Raw genomic sequence first — 11,389 nt, 5'->3', positions numbered from 1 at the left:
AACTCTTTGTTATATTACAGCTGTTGATTTTTTCTCCCCCTCCTTCAGCCTCCCATGTGTATATAGCAAATCTAATCTAAAAATCTAGCTGCAAAACCTCATCTTCTTGCCAGAACCAGACCCTCACAACTGATTTTTTTTTCCATAGGATCAGGATGAGAATTAATCTTGGATGTTCATCAGCAAGCGTAGAGTGTCATGGAGGGTGTTCTGATATGGTGAAGAGTCACTTCAAACACATATTTTGACTGAAAAAGTTAATAGAAACTGTTGCCTTGCTTGATGTGGAGTTTACTTTGTTGAGGCTGGAATGCATCTTGGCTTCTGATTTTTGATGTTTTGAATATTTAATATTTAATGATAGGTGAAGAAAAGTAGTAATGCTTGAATCCATAACGGACTTGATGGCAATGCTGACGTTACAGAAGCCTGGATGTCAGAGCTGGTATTTGAATTAAGTAGCTCAGAAAGTAATGCCTCCTATTTCATAGAATGACAGAATATCCGGAACTGGAAGGGACCTATGAGGATCACTGAGCCCAACTCCTGGCTCCACACAGGGCCACCCAAAAATCAGACCATACATCTGAGAGCATTGGCCAAATGCTTCTTGAACTCTGACAGCTTTGGCCATGACCCCTGCCCTGAAGAACCTGTTCCAGTGCCTGACCACCTTCTGGTGAAGAACCTTTTCTGTTACCCAACCTGAACCTTCCTTGTTGAAGTTCCAGGCCATTTCCATCAGGTCTTGTCACTGTCACTAGAGAGCAGAGGAGATCAGCACGGTCCCTTTACCACCCCCCGTGAGGAGCTGTAGGTGCTGTGAGGTCTCCGTTCAGTCTCCTCTGCTCTGGGCTGAACAAACCAAGGGACTTCAGCCGGTCCTCATACATCTTCCCCTCTAGACTCTTCTCCATCTTCATGACTTTCCATTGGGCACTCTCATAGTTTTATGTTGCAAGGTGCTGCACTTGGGCTGGGGCAATCCCAGGTATTTATACAAACTAGGGGAAGAACTCCTTGAGAGCAGTCCTGCGGAGAAGGACTTGGGGTTCCTGGTGGACGAGAAGCTGGACATGAGCCAGCAGTGTGTGCTGGCAGCCCAGAAGGCCAACTATGTTCTGGGCTGCATTAAAAGAGTGGCCAGCAGGGAGAGGGAGGTGATTGTCCCCATCTACTCGGCTCTTGTGAGGCCCCATCTGGAGTACTGCGTCCAGGCCTGGGGCCCCCAGCACAAGAAAGATGTAGAGCTCTTGGAATGAGTTCAGAGGAGGGCCACCAAGATGATCAGAGGGCTGGAGCAACTCTCCTATGAAGAACAGTTGAGGGAACTGAGCTTGTTTAGCTTGGAGAAGAGAAAGCTCCAGGGAGACCTCATTGTGGCCTTCCAATACTTGAAGGAAGCGTATAAACAGGAGGGGGAACTGTTGTTCACAAGGGTGGATAGCGATAGGACAAGGGGGAATGGTTTTAAACTGAGATGGGAGATTTAGGTTAGATATTAGGAGGAAGTTTTTCACTCAGAGGGTGGTGATGCACTGGAATAGGTTGCCCAAGGAGGTTGTGGATGCCCCATCCTTGGAGGTACTCAAGGCAAGGCTGGATGTGGCTGTGGGCAGCCTGGTCTAGTGGTTGCCAACCCTGTCCTCAGCAGGGGGGTTGAAACTCTATGATCTCTGAGGTCCTTTTCAACCCAGGCCATTCTATGATTCTATGTTCTTTTTGTACTCTGGTGCCCAAACCTGCATACAATACCTGAGGTGAGGCCGCACCAGTGCAGTATAGAGGGGACAATCCCTTCCCTCAACTGGCTAGCAATGCCATGCTTGATACACCCCAGATATGATTGGCCTTCCTGGCTGCCTGGGTAAACTCATGATCAACTTGCTGTCTACCAAGACCCCTAAATCCCTTTCAGTGTGGCTGCTCTCCAGCATCTCATCCCCCCGGCTGCATGTACAGACAGGGTTGCCCCTTCCCAGATGCAGAATCCTGCACTTGATCTTGTTAAACTTCATATGGTTGGTGACTGCCCAGCTCTCTAATTTGTGTAGATCTCTCTGCACAGCCTCTTCACACTTGGTGGAGTCAACAGCTCCTCCTAATTTAGTACCATCAACAAACTTGCTCAAAACAACTTCTACATCCAAATCATTTATGAAAACATTAAAGAGAATTGGCCCTAAAATGGAGCGCTGAGGGACCCCACTAGTGACTGGCTACCAGTCTGATGTTACCCCATTTACTAAAATCCTTTGGGCCTGACCTGTCAGCCAATTCCTATTTATTCATTTCCATGGAAACTACAACAGCTACAAAGAGCACGATCACACTATTTGATAGAGCAAATTCTCAGCTACAAAAAACTATTTTTCAATGCAGTCACCACCATTAGCTCTGCATTTTTGACAGCGATGAACAAGAGCCTGCATGCTGCACTAGTAAAAACCTGCACCAGCGGAGGTGATCTGCTGTTGCCACTGCTGAAATGCACCACCCACCTTCTCGTTGTGCTCATGTTCGCTTTTTGGTCTCCATAAACATTCAGCAAGCACCAATGAATGTCAGTGGGTGCTATTTTTTCTGCATGGAGGAATTCAGCGACACACCTTTGCTTAATGTACACTTCCATGTCAGACGCCATTTTGTCAGACTTCCCCTCCACTGCCATCTGTCACACAGCAACAAAATGTAACGGAATATTAGTGGGAAGGTTCAGGCTCTTCTGCCGTACCACCACCATCTGCCTCTGACATCATGGGCAAACATAATAAAATATAAGTTATTTTCAGAGCAGCCCTTAAAATGATGTTGCTGGGTGATTTTGAATGTTTATTCAAATTTTCAAAGACATTAGACTTCAGTGTAAGCATTACCTCTGCTACAGTAACTGACAGAGGCTTCAGAATAGACCATTATTCTCTGTTCTGTTAACTAAAGGCATTAATTAGATGATTATGGCATAGCTGCACAAATTGTATTTGGCCTTTATCCACCTCTGTTTTTCTTTAAGACTACCTAATTTTGTTTTCTTCTGGAAATATTTTTAGTGGGTTGTCTTGCTGGTAGCTAATCTAATTTCACTTCTAAAGCAGTCCTGCAGATCTGCTGTAGGTCTGTGCTGGATGGAAACATTTATTCAATACGTTTAAAAAAAAAAAGAAAGATGGCAGGTACAAGGAAATAGCCAGAAATTAGAAGAAGGTTTAGTAGGCAAAGTGGCACTTAACAACCAATTGTATGTAGAGCCTGGCTGTGTGAAAGGCATGAAGTCACTTCCTGTAACCCTCTGAGCTGTGGTTCAAGCAGCTTTCAGAATAAGATTTGATTTTATATGCTATTTTGCCAACTCAATATACAAGATCTTATTTCAAATGAAGCTTCTTCTGGATAGTCACATTCTTATATAGAGAGATATTTTGTCCTTTTACCATGTTAACTCCTAATTCTGAACTTCCTTTTCTTTCTCATATGCGTTTGTGCAGAGACTGAGAATTTTACTGAGTTCTGGTGTTGTGCTTTTTTTGTTTGTTTTTCAACTTTCATCTGAGCACCTTAAATACTGAATCATTTTTATCACAGAGATATTCCTATGCTTATTGTCTTCAGTTAGTACCACTGCTTTTTGAGACTGAGTGGTAGTAATCCAATTTCACTCAAACTGTCAGAAATTAAAATCTTGTTCCGCTTCAAGATCTGTATGTATGGGCCAGGAGGTTCCTAAGAAAGCAGAGGGCTTGTGAGTGCATTTTTGGAAAGGGAAGATACTATCTAAAGATCTGTCAGAGGTTCTAAAAATCACCTAATAGTTCTGTAGGGCAGTGGTGTTCCATGTTGTTTCACCTGCAGGGTGATTAGATTTGGAAGTTGCAGTGGCTGAATCCAAATCTGGTGATTTCTTTGATGTTCACCCTTCTGTACCCTTAGGAGCTGAAGCTACTGAATAAATGATTTTCTACCCAGTGGAAGAGAAGGGTTGAGGCCTAGCCAGTTGTTGCCACACCATAATGGTTTGTGGCAGTAATAGAGAAGCCAGAAGACAGAAAAGACAAAGGCATAACTTAAAACTATGGTGTATGAAAAGGAGTTATTTCATAACTATTTACATGCTTAAATCTGCTTAAGTAGCACATCTCCAAGTCCTATGCCTGAACATTGCGCTTACAGGAATACTAACTACTTTTCCCTCTGCCACTATGTCTTTCTTAAAATAAGACTTCCCAGGAGAAATGCTGGAAATAGTAGTTATTGTTGCAGACAGCAGGAGAGATGAGGAAAATAATGGTAAAGAATAGCTTCTTCTTTCAAAATATAAAAATTCAAGGCATGGTACAATGGAGGAAGATAGACACTAGTTTCTTTGCTACCTCTGCTTCTCCTAAACGTAACCTCTTTACTCTGCCATATTCATTAACAGATTTTTTTTCTTTCCTTCCCCCTACTTGAAGGCAGTCAAGCTAGCCTGCTCCCTTCTTCATTCAAAGTTTCCAAGCTATCTCAGGTCTATAATAAGCCAGCAGGTTTAAAACAAACAAACAAACAAACAAACAAAAAAAAAAAACGCACAAGAAGCCAATATTATTATCTATTTTCTACTCTGAAACTCATCTTTTACATTTTGGATCTTTCCAGCCCTAAACCTGAGGTGCTAATACTTGAAACTGTCATAGACTCATATCTTTTCACAAATGTAAAAATGCATTTACTGTAACTAAGGACCTTTCACAGACATAGTACTGACTTCAGAAGTGGAGCCAGCATGGAAGCGTACAGGCTTTTGCTATTGTAATCACTTGCTACTTTCTCTCCTGTCCTCCTGCTGGAATTAGACAGGACATGGGAACTGTAGTGTATTGGAACAAAAGATAAACTGCACTTTTGCAAGGAGCAGAGGTCAGCACCTCTGGCATTACCAGTTGTGATAATTGGAGATTTGTCTCCTTGACTCCTGTTATCTTGTAATTAGTGTTGGGAGTGGGAAGGAGTCTTGTAGTTAATTTGGAAGGTAGGAGATCAGAATAATATCCTTTTCTTAAAGATTTTATGTTGAGGGGGTAGAAAGTCAAGCCATTGCTTCCCTTTTGTCACTAGGATACTACCAATTTTAGGCTGTGTGCTTGAATCTAGCTCAGGCTACTTCTGAGGCACAGTTACTGCTTGCCTGATTACTGCTCATCCATGTGAACGTTTGGTTGGCTCAGTTTGTCTCCAGCTACTTTACAAAGCATTAGAACCAACTGTTTGCTCATGGTGTTGGCAAACCATGGTCTTGGTCCTTGATCTAAGGATTAAATTGATCTCTCCTGCGTTCATAGTGATGACTTCCTAGGGCATAATACCAAAACAGCATGGGAAAATATGTACTGCTAATACCTGATTAACAACTGACTTCCAAGGGTCTCTTTAATCTCCAAAGTTGCATGTATGCCTGTGAAACAATTACTTTTTTTTTTTTTACAAACTGACCATAACTAGTAAAATTGTCCCATTTCCAAAATAAACAAGTGGCAATTGAGAAATTAGTAAGGCCTGTTGATCAAGATTGATGTTGTAATCTAATCTTGCAGTGCTGTCATTAATTTTTATGGGGAATGTTCGATGGCAAGATCACACGTAATGTATGAGTGAAAAAATGGGAATGCTTTTTTCCCTGTTTGACTGATTCAAGGTTGTTCTACTTTTGACCACTAAAAAGTAATGTTTGCCTATATAGTACTTTGCATGAATTATTACCCGTGACATTGAAACCATATGTAAAGTGGTTGCTAACCAGAAATTTGTCTCTTCAGAGGTAGCTGCCACTGCGCTTGTATAAGCAGATGAAGTGAGGCTTAGGACTTGGTTTCTAAGTGATGGCGTCTATCAGAGATGTACGTACAATTTCCTCATGCTCTGTGCAAGAGACAAGCATGAGCTCAGTGTGACCTCAGTTTTTTATCAAGCCAGCGACAGCTGAGGATTGCCAGAAGCAAGGATACAGAGCAGCTCATGAGATATAAAATGTAACATCATCTCTGAGAACTACAGTTATTCTACTCTGGCAGGGCTATGCTGATGGACTTGCTTCACTGATCTCCTGAACTTGGAAACTGCTATTGTATTCTGAGAGGGTGGTTGGTTTTGTTTGATTGTTTTCCGTAATCCCAGGCTAGATCCAAAGCCCACTTCAAAATTGTTAGAGCACTCATACACCCTCCTTGAGAAGCTGATATAACTTGTTTGGGAAATGTGCAAGAGAATGTTTTTTTGTGCACTGAAATGATCCATAACTGTCACAGTATGAATTCTAAGCACATCCAGATATACTCAATTATTTCAATATTTTTGTGATACAGTAGCCTTTAATTCTTACATTTCCATACTCCCTTCACTATCATAAGTGATATAAACCTGTCAATATAGTAAAGCAAAATTCACAAATTCACTAAGTACATACAATTCTTCTGTGTCGTGATCAACAGAACACAGGCTAATTGGCAGGCAGAGGCATTAGCACTTTTTCCCCTCTCCAAAAGAGAATATAAATAGATTGAATCAAAAGCACTCAAAGTTTCATCCTTGTGAGTAGTGGTTGTTCCTGTAAGACTTGTCACTTCAAGAAAATGTAAGGAACATTCAGAGAAAATTTCAACAAAAGCAGATCATTTTCAGCAGCCACAAAGAGAATAATGCCCTTCAGAATCTCTGATACTGAGCAGTATTTAGTAAATATCCTCCTGTTCTTCACCAGGAATTTCTCCACACATGGGAAACAGACTCAGCCCCCACAGGGCCAGTGCAGTCAAGTTATCTTTGTTGCTGAATGAGTAGTGCTGTGAGACCAAATCTAGACAAATTGTAGTAGCTGAGCTCAAGCCCCGATGGATGCCTGTGGTTTTGATTTCATGTTTTTGCCATTGTAGATCTCTAAAGATTATAGACTCTTGAGATTATAATGCATTGAAGACTACTAAAGGAAAACAATTTTGTAAAAAGCTGTAAGCACATCTGTAGCGCCCTTCATCTTGATGTTAGCGATCATGTTTCTTTTACTTTATAGACCTAAATTCTATAGGATTGGCAGCAGTTGCTTGAGAGATGGGAAACTTTACTGAGAAATAAGCCTCTTTGTTTTCACAATTCAAAAAACTAATTCCTGGATTTACCTTGTGGGAATTTTGCTGGATTCAAAGGTTGAAGCTCTCACAGGAGGAATTCAGCTGTGTGTCTTGCTGACTGTCTGTGCAGAGAACCATCTTCCCAAAGACTCTAGGTTCCTCCATGGTGAGGCTTCTGAACAGCTTACAGGCAGATCATGCACTGATTATTTTTAACTTCCTGACAGTGATATTAAGCCCTGTGCCTTCTGGGGAATAGTTTCCTTGTATCACTTATCTGTCCAGATATATGTTTAACTGCCTGCCTGAATTCACAATGAGATTTTGAGGAGGGTAGCCACAAATAATTGCAAACTTCTGCACATTACTTCAGAGTCTTTCCATCATTTCAGCTCCGTGAACCTTTGAAACAGAATCATGACTGGTATTTTTTTTTATTCATTAAAGGCTTTCCCAGGAAATAGATGAAACTGTCACAGAACTGGAGCAGTAACAAATGAGCTCAGTAATATACATATGAGCTTAATATATTGCCTATTAATCTGGTAACTTTTTACCACTGCTGCTTGGTGAAATTTTTTTGAAGCATCAGCATTGCACAGAAAGGGATCTGTTGCCTTGCAGGATCAGTCCCTGATGTGCTATTGATCAGAGGCATAATTAATGCATACTATATAGGTATGAAGTATATATAATATTTTCCCGCAGTTCAGCAGAAAGCTTAGTAAAAAGGCATGAATAACAGGGCAAATTATGGGATTGTTGCTGAATCTTTCTGAAGACTTCACCTTGACAAATCATCTGGGTAAGATTATTTGTGTCCTGTCTTTGGAAGTGGGATGCCCACTGCTGCTAGCACTTGGGGAACACTACAAAACCAACCAACCAACAAGAAAAAAACAAGCAGAATCCAAATACTGATAGGTGGTTCTAGTGATGTTTGGTATTCGTTTATCAGGAGGCCCCACTAATGCAGGCAATGGGAAAGAGGCAAAGTGGCACTGAGAGTATGTGTATTCAAGAGCCATGAGCATGCAGTGATGGTTGTAATTTGCTTCATACTGCAATTCTGAACCTGCAACAGTGTCCTTACATTTGGTCTTTTTTGTCAGGTCTAGGCTGGAATGGACCTTTCCTTTGTGACAACAGAGGCAAGCAATGATTTAAAGCAGGTCTTGCAGAATGGGACTCAGATATTGCAGGCTGGGGAGTGTCCTGCCAGGAGTCTGTTGAGGCTGTTCCTGATGACTTGGGCACAGTGACAGCCCAGAGAGTCCATTAAAATAGTGGCACGTGGGCGAGAAGCTTCTTATCCCACTACAGAGACAGAGTACCAGTCTGTATCTCCTTTCTTATAGATTTCCCTAAATAAGTAGATGCATCTCCACCCTTTTTTTTCATCATGTATGAGTACAAGAAACTGCAGAATATTAGACCCTGTCACACAAGACAATAATACAAACAAGATTAAAAATGTATATTATGTGAGATGCGTATTTGCTTACTGATGTACTCCAAGAAGAGTGTCTACTGGCTGTCATAACATATGGTGTTTATGTATATATATACACATTTTACAGCAGGACTGTCAGTACTTACTAATTTAGCAGTTTGACTCAGCTCATGCTTTCATTAGGATCTATTTCCTACAAATTAAGAACATATGTATTAGTGTGGTAACATAGAAGAAGGTACTTAAACAATATTTTTATTTCAGGCTCCTTTGACTTTGAATTAAACATACATGAATACGAAAAGGTGACATTTCATACTGCATGATGCTGATGACACAAATCCTGTTCCAGACAAGGTGAGCTTTGTTCCTTTTTTTTTTTTTTTTTTAATTACAGCTTTCATCAGAGCTTTGATGTGGGTAAGCCTGCTGTGTTGTCATCTCTGGATACTAAAAGCAAATCACAGTGAATGTGGGTTGTGCTGAACACCCATGTAGAAAGCAGCAAGCAAAAAGCAAAGATCACTTGCAAAATAAAAGATCAGAAAAAAAAAAACCCTCTTTTTTTTTTCTGTGAAAGATGCAGTGATATGAGCTCACCCTTGTGAGAGTAGGTTTGTAATGTATGTTAGTTTCTTGTTTGCTTTTTGTCATTCCTCCAGAGGTGTATTATGGGATATGCCAAGGACTGAGGTTCTGGTGTGCGTGTGCAGGGGGCGCTGCAAGCCAAGGTTTCTCACGAGCCCTGCTCCAGAGCCACCTCCCCACCCGAAAGGAGAGACAGGAAGATGTATGTATGTAAATATACGTGTGTGAGTATATATGTACATCTAAACTCCATACACAGAAGTCTTTATTATGCAAACAAATGGAATCTTAAGACTGCTGTGTAGGGGAATATCTAGAAAATGTGCAGATTATGCAGATGTCTCTTGGGAAGATTTTCCTCTCTCCAGCTGTGAATAATTTTCAGCATGTGAACCTGCTTCTGAAGATGATACGAAGGTGTTTGAAACAAGAAATCGTGCTGTTCTGATGATTTGTTTTGACCACTAAAGCAAAAAGCACACTAAAATTAATAAAGGAAAACTACTGATGATTGGGCCGTACAATAAACATTCAGGAACCAAGCAAACATGATTGACAAGTATCTTCAAAGGCCAACTCCAGGAGTGCCCTTCTCATTTTTGCAGGAAGATGCTCCATGCTTTGTTGGCTCAGTAACTCCCAACCCATAGCCTTAATGCTGGTGCTCATGCTCATTTCTCCTAAAAGCTGTGCAAAGTTCATGTCTTTGTAAATGCAGCCACAAGAGGATGTGGTGAGATGTTTGGGGTGCTTCCTTTTTTAATATATAAGTGGGTAGTGGTTAGAACAGCCACCCAACAAGTGGGATGTCTGGGCATGATTGAACCCGCATTTCTCAGTTCTCTCTTCTCAAGTGTATGTGTAACCACAGGGCATCAGTATTTTGGAGGAGGAAAAAATGGGAGGGGAGAGGGTTGTCCTTGCCAAGGGCTGTTCCTATATCCCTACCGTGATCGATCAGCAGCAGAGGGAAGGCCTTGGAAGTGGGAACCTTACTGCTTCCTCTCCAGGAACAGACACTGCTGCCTGCATTTTTACTTGCTCTTGGAAAAAAAAAAAAAGAATCAGCATGCATCTGGTTTGCCCCACGCAACTTTAGGAGGAGGATGAAGGGTGTTTCTGGCCCACCTAGTGCATACCCACTCCAGCAGGAGGTGCCTGGGGCCCTGCGCAGCAGATGGACATGCGAGAACCAGAGGTTTTGTAGGTCTTGACGACCTCCTCTTGCCAGGTCTGTGAAGCACTGGTGCCTCCAGGACCAGTCAGCCCTGGGGGTATTGTAACACTGTGTTTTGGGATGCAGGAGTTTGTTTCGGTGAGCGATATTCTCCAAGCGAGCAGTGCCCGCTGTGCAAGTCTGTCCCCAATTGTAGCAACGCCTCACACTTGGGGAATGCTGTGGAGTCAGTCTCTCCCTTTAGAATTTTCACAGCTTTCATCTGTATGTGCCAGAAGAAAGTGCGGGCCGGCAAAGCACCAAGATCCCCACACAAGCTTGGTGTGTAAGTATTTTGTGGCCTATCGGTTTTGGGTGGCAATTGCTTTTCATGTGGTGCATGAAAGGTGTTATATATTATTATTAATAATAATAAACTGCTCCCCCAAAGCAGTGTGACGATAACCGGCCCTTACAGCCTCTTTCCCCACAAAAAAAAATGGGGACTGGAGGCCGCGTTCCGCTGCGGTCGCCAAGCTGTGAGGGGCGGAACGAAACACACTACCAGTTCCCTTCGATAGCTCAGCTGGTAGAGCGGAGGACTGTAGAGGCGCCGCCCGCGGGAATCCTTAGGTCGCTGGTTCGATTCCGGCTCGAAGGAGGCTTGATTTTGCGCCGCAAGGCCGCAGCCGTTTTTTTTTTTTCCCTCTCGAGAGCGGTAACGGCCTCTGCGGCCCCGCGAGGGCTGCACCGGCCCTGTCCGCGCGCAGCGGGCGTTACCGGGTGGCGGCGGCGCCGGGCGTTAAGAGAGGCCTCGCGGCCCCGTTACGCCTCGGCCCGCCGCCCCTCCCTCCCCCGCACCCCCGCCTCGGGCTGGCGCGAGGCTTCGCGCGGCCCCGCCTCCCCCTGGCCCCACCCGCGCCCTTGTCGCGTGCGGCGGCGGCAGCCAATGGGGCGGCAGTCCGCCTGCGCAGATTCAAACGGTGGCTCGGGAAGGAGGCTGGGCGCGAGATTCGGCAGCACCGATCGAGCCCGCCGCGAGTGCGGCGGTGGCGGCGCAGTCGGGGCCGCGGGGGGGCGGCGGCTGGCGGGCCG

General features: G+C 43.4%; 1 non-coding gene across 1 annotated transcript; it reads left to right on the top strand.

Annotated features, from left to right (window-relative positions):
* TRNAY-GUA lies at positions 10,866 to 10,955 on the top strand. Its single transcript is given in 2 exon segments — positions 10,866 to 10,902; positions 10,920 to 10,955. It is a non-coding gene; the product is annotated as a tRNA-Tyr (tRNA).

Source organism: Numida meleagris, chromosome 2 (genome assembly GCF_002078875.1).
Source record: "Numida meleagris isolate 19003 breed g44 Domestic line chromosome 2, NumMel1.0, whole genome shotgun sequence".
In the NCBI taxonomy this organism is placed as follows: Eukaryota; Metazoa; Chordata; class Aves; order Galliformes; family Numididae; genus Numida; species Numida meleagris.
This window is presented reverse-complemented; position numbering and strand designations above follow the sequence as displayed.